Source organism: Alexandromys fortis, unplaced genomic scaffold (assembly GCF_014885135.2).
Source record: "Alexandromys fortis isolate MF-2015 unplaced genomic scaffold, M_Fortis_MF-2015_v1.1 scaffold_247, whole genome shotgun sequence".
Taxonomy (NCBI): domain Eukaryota; kingdom Metazoa; phylum Chordata; class Mammalia; order Rodentia; family Cricetidae; genus Alexandromys; species Alexandromys fortis.
The window spans coordinates 829,195-835,101 of NW_026068179.1; positions in this window are offsets into that span (position 1 = coordinate 829,195).

Sequence of the window (5,907 nt, forward strand, 5' to 3'; positions counted from 1 at the left end):
TTTCAATAAAAAATTATATTAAATAAAAAATAAAATAAACATCTATTGTTTAAGCTCAAAAAAAAAGATATCTCTCTCCATGCTCTCATCTCTGTTCTTCCTCCATCTCAACCATCCCATTCCCACAAGTACCCAGAAATCCAAAACAATGACCCACCTAGGATCCTGGGCAATAGAGGAGAGGGGGCCTGATCTTGACTTGCCTTGTAGTAAAAATGATGATTATCTTAAATATCACCATATAGCCTTCATCCAGAAACCGAAGGAAGAAGAGGCAGAGACCCCCACATCAGAGCACTGGATTGACCTTCCAAGGTTTAGTTGAAGAGTGAAAGGAATGAGAATATGAGCAAAGAGGTCAAGACCATGCTGGGTTCACCCACTGAAACAGTTTGCCTAAACTAATGGGAGCTCATCAACTCCAGCCGGACTGGGAAGGAACAAGCATAGGTCCAAACTAGTTTTACTGAATGTGGTTGACAGTGGCATGGCTGAGTTAGACTGACAGACCACTGGCAGTGGCACCAGGATTTATCCCTACTGCATGTATTGGCTTTTGGGGATCCTATTCTCTTTGGATGTATACCTTGCTCAGCCTAGATTTAGTAGGGAGTGCCTTGGACCTTCCACAAGGCAATGTGCCTTACCCTCTCTGAGGATTAGATGGGGGTGGGGTGAGAGGGTGTATGGAGGGAATGGGAGGAGAGAGGGAATGGGAACTTGTATTGGTATTTTTTTTAATCTAAGAAATTAAAAAAAAACAGGTAATTCTTAACATACTTTATTTGTATGATTACTATATGCCAAACATGGTTCCCATTACTTGTCAAATATTAGTATAGTTAATCTTTGCTGCAGTTCTATGAAATAGTTTCCAGTATTAAACATTAAAATGTTAAAGCCCTGTTTAACAGATCAGAAAATTGAGGTCCCAACCAGAAAGTTTGTAAGTAGTCAAATTCAACTCTAATTTTTGCTATCTAGTTATACACACCATTGACGATTGCATTTATCTGCCTTTTTACTATCCCATGCTCAGGAACTCACATAAGACAGTATTTTAATTCTAAAATTTGGATTTCACTGAGAAGGTAATGGGGTGTTGGGAACCCACTCATTAAGCAGTGATTCCTGAGGTGTATCTTTTGGGAAACCATGGGTTTAAAGCATGACTGACTGCTCAAATATTTTATATTCTACACTACTCAGACTGTAAATACAAGGACTGTAAGGTTCATCAGCTTGAAATTGGTTTTTGAATGATGTCAATGAATTTTGAGCCAATTTGAGAGGATTAAGGGATAATGTAGATTTGCCAAATACTTGGAGAGACCAAGGAACCGTGAGAGCACTCACAGTCTTATACGGTATATGTAGGAACTTTAAGTATGGTTATGAGATTTAATTCTTCAACTTTACTTTAGAAAGTAACTTTCCAGACTCTGGTGCTGATGACAACTATTGCTAAAATGGAGGTTAAATTTGAATAGTGGCTTTCCAATGTTCCTTAAAGTTGCTGGAGTAAGAACAGGGGGAAAAAACCAACAAAATTGAAAATTTTCCTACATTAGCCACCATTTCAGACTGAGTGGCCGTGTAGTCATCTTTTAAGGTAATCTTATGATATACTGAAATTTGATGAAATAAAATGAACGAAAATATAAGGAAAAATGACCAGTATTATGAGCTTTTAAGTCATGGAACTGTTAGTTCAATCTGTTGTTCATATGCTGATTTTGTATTAGGTATATCTTAGCCCCAGAATACTACTTTAAACATGCTCATATTTGTTGAGAAGCATAAGTGTACCTTCAGTTGTATTGGAGAATGTTTGTATTTATTATATTTTAATATGGCATCTGGTATTATTTAAAATAAATAAAGTTGAATGCTTAAAAAAGAGTATTAGTTGCAAGGGGATGAGATAGAATAATAGGTGTGTGTGAAATGCCTCAACCTCAGAATATACATGTGTGAAATTCTTGATGAGCTTTCAAAGGGGGAAGAAAAGCAGAATGGCAGCAATTAAACCTGAAGAATACAGGTGAAAAGTTTGGTCAAAGATTATCAAGGGAAGGATTTGCCCATGAAAGACATTACAAAGCATGAATATTTTTAGAAACTGGCCACTTGGAAAAGAATTTCCTTAGTAAACAGAATGATTACTAAACATTAAGGAAACTAAACACAGGATTCAGTAAGGCTACAAATAGAAAAACACTTCGACTAAGCTAAAATAATCCATCCTAATTATTTATTAGGGAATTAAAACTAAGTTATTAATTGGCCAAGCGACTGAATTGACGGTTTGAATACACCAGTCCATTTGTCTCAATCGCTTAAGAAAGTTCCTGAATTTGGATGCAGCAGTGCAAGGGAGTTCGGATAAGTTCACCCTGTTCTAGCATCTTCCTCTTGCTGCAGGAAGGGTAATGAGCTTATTTTTCATTACTTAAACCTCAGGATAGATTCAGATCTGAAACCACCCACCAGTAATGCCTTGTTTAGTGAATGGCATGCCAAACACATTGGTTGAAACCAATGACAGTTTTGGTTTGAGGGGGAAAAGTTCACATTTGGAAATTTAATAATCCTGAGTCAACCCACGTTATGCAGCATGCTGTTCCCAAACCTAGAAATACAACCACACTTTTTAAAGCCTCAAATAATTACCTTTCCTATGGTTAAATGAAACACAGATTGCACACCACCAAACAGATCAATTTAGGATGTGAGGTAAATTGCATTTCTGGAAAAAAATGAAATCAGAGAGCTGATTTTTCTTAATGACATGGTAATGAAGTTGAAAAAGCTTGTTCTACTTTATACAATTCTTATCTGCTTCCCAAAGGGAATTTTAATTGAGGTGCAAGGTTGGTTGGAATATTTTTATTCCCATCCTCTGAAGTAATGATAGAAGCTTCCAATCTAAAAAGGAATTATTAATCTTGAATTAATGTTATATGATTCCTTCCTATATACTATAAATTAGAGTCTCCATAGCAAAGACTTTTCTCATTGGGTTTTTAGATAAATCTTGAAAATGGTTTTATTTGTAATGAGATTCAATCATTTCTAAAGATTTAATTTTAGTTCTTAAATGTATCCCATTCTGTCTCTACATGGAAACAGAAGGACAAGTTGACTCTGGCAACTGGGAAGAGGGGAATTTGTGGCTTTGGCTTTCCTGTAAGAGGGAAGAGGTGGAGTAAATCAACTGATAACCTTCAAGGCCTTTGTTGTTTAAGATCTTTCGTTGCTATGGTTCTCTTTTCAAATTAAATTGTAATGTTTTTAATATAGATGACATATCCTCATAATTCAAAATCCAAGAGAAAGGAAAAAAATGAAATAAAAACCTCTTTTTCTTTTGTTTCCAGCTCCGTAGCCCCCAGTTAGTTGTGCACAATTCCATAAAGCCTGGTATGAGTCTAATTTTTTTCTTTCAGAAAAATTATGCATATATATATATGAATGTAAACATGAATTTCCACAAAATGATTTTGGTTTCTGAAAGACTACACCACACACTCATATACAGCAATTTTCCCTATGAAATATATCTTAGCCGAAGACTCTTAAAAATTTTTCAATACACTTGCTTATTTGAGCTACATAGTATTCCAACACATAATGCTAGGTTCTATCATACAGTTCATTCATGTCAATGCCCTCCAGATGGAAGGTAGGTTGTTCAAAATTTGTTGTAAGCAACAACTTCATGTAAATTGCCTTGCACACATTTCCCCTATGCAAATATATGTGATAGGTATATTTCGAGGATTAGAATTTTTTTTCAAATTGTTGAATCTTCCCTGATTGTTTTAAGACAACCTTTCTTCATATTTTCTGGGGAGTTTTGAAATGTTAACTTTTTACCCTAAAGTATTCATTTCACTGTGTTATTCAAATTGATTTCAACAGAGTTGTACAGAATATTTTATTCTTCTACTTTGCTTTGATGTTAAGTTTTAATTAATTTACTATTAATTTAATTTTGTTTTGTCTTTTGAGGCAGGGCTCATATGTGCCTTGCTTAGTTGATTCAGAGGGCCTTTCTCTCTTGGTGTCCTCCATCCCCTATGATATAATCTTTCTGCTTCCTCTCCCACAGACCTCCCAGGAAACCACAAGGATGACCCCAGTTAAGAATCTAAGCAATAGTGTAAAGGGTACCTAAACTGCCCTTCCTCTGTTATCAGATTGATGATTACCTTAATTGTCATCCTAGAACCTTCATCCAGTAACTGTTGGAAGTAGATACAGAGGTCCACCATTAAACTCTGGGCTGAACTCCTGGAGTCCAGTTACAGAGAGGGAGGAGCAATATTGTCAGCAATGGGGCCAAGACCATGATGAGGATACCCACAGAAACAGCTGACTCGAGCTAGTGGGAGCTCTTTGACACTGTACTGACAGTGGGTGGCAGATGTGTGACATGAGCAGTTTGTGGGGTCACTAGCAGTGGAATCAGTATTTTTCACTAGGGCATGATCTGACTCTTTGAAGCCCATTCCCTAAGGAGGGATACCTTACTCAGCCTAGATACAGGGGGGCAGTACCTTGGTCCTGGCTCAAGTGATGTGACAGACTTGTTGACTCTCCATGGGAGGCCTCACCCTCCCTTAGGAGTGGATGAGGGGTAGAGTGGGGAGAAGGTGGAAGAAGTAGAATGGGGGGGAGAGGGAACTGAGATTGGTATGAAATATATGATTGTTTTAAAAATTAAAAATAATAATAATAAAATAATTCTTTGAACTCGGGGTAGGAGGAAGGGATTTCCACATAATCTCTGGCTCTGGGTCTCTACATTTGTTTCCATGTTCTGCAAGAGGAAGCCTCTCTGGTGATGACTGGATAACAGACTGATCTATGAGTATAGCAGAATATCATTAGGAATCATTTTAATTATTAACTTATCTATTTACTTATTTTTATTTAGTTGTATTTAATTTTAAACTAGGTCTCTGGGGCATTTTGTTTCTGGTTCTTTGCTACTCAAGTAATTTTAGGCATGGGTTTCTTCCGATGGAGTTGCCTTAAGACAAATCAGACATTGCTTAGCTACTCCCACAAGTTCTGTACCACTATTGCCCTAGCATATTTTTCAGGCATGACGGACTATTGGTCAAAGTTTTTGTGGCTGGGTTTGTGAGCACAATTCTCTAGGGATCCCGCAGAGTACCTTCCTAAACCAAAGAGACTGGAACTAGTGGTAAAAGCTCAATGTCGGCACCAGCTCAACTTCTCCATGTTCAATGAATTGTATGGGTGTTGTCCTCAGCAAGGGGGCCCCACTGTTGGTTTGCAGAGAACACCCTTTAGTCTTAGCATCAGCCTGGATTGTTTGGGAATTTCCATGGGCTCTCCTTAGTCAACAACTCAATGGAGTGCAACCCAGACCCAAGACTGGAAGTCTTTCCTGGCTACAAGTGATGATCAGTTGATATAGTCGCCATCCCCTATTACTAGAAATCTTCATTAGGACCACCTTCATAGGTTCCAGGAAGTTTGCACTGTCCTAAGATTGAACTCATACTCCAAATGGCACCCAATTCCAGGCATCTTTCCCCTTCCACCATACTCTTCCCACACACCTGATCCCTCACACTCCTGTTGCTATTTGCCCCAAGTCAACTCGTAAATTCTATTCTATCCCTACTCCAAAGATCCATATGCCCCCAGTCTCTTCTAGGTCCATGTACTGTAATTTGGCTATCATTAATTTAACGGGTAATGTTCACTTATAAGTGAATAGATTAGATACTATATTTGTCTTTTGGGATCTGAGCAGAATGGAGTGTATATTGGGTATGTGCCCAAGAATGGTACAGCTGGGTCATTTTTTTTAAATATTGTTTTTTTTTAATTTTCTTTTTTTCATTTATTTATTTATATATTTATTAA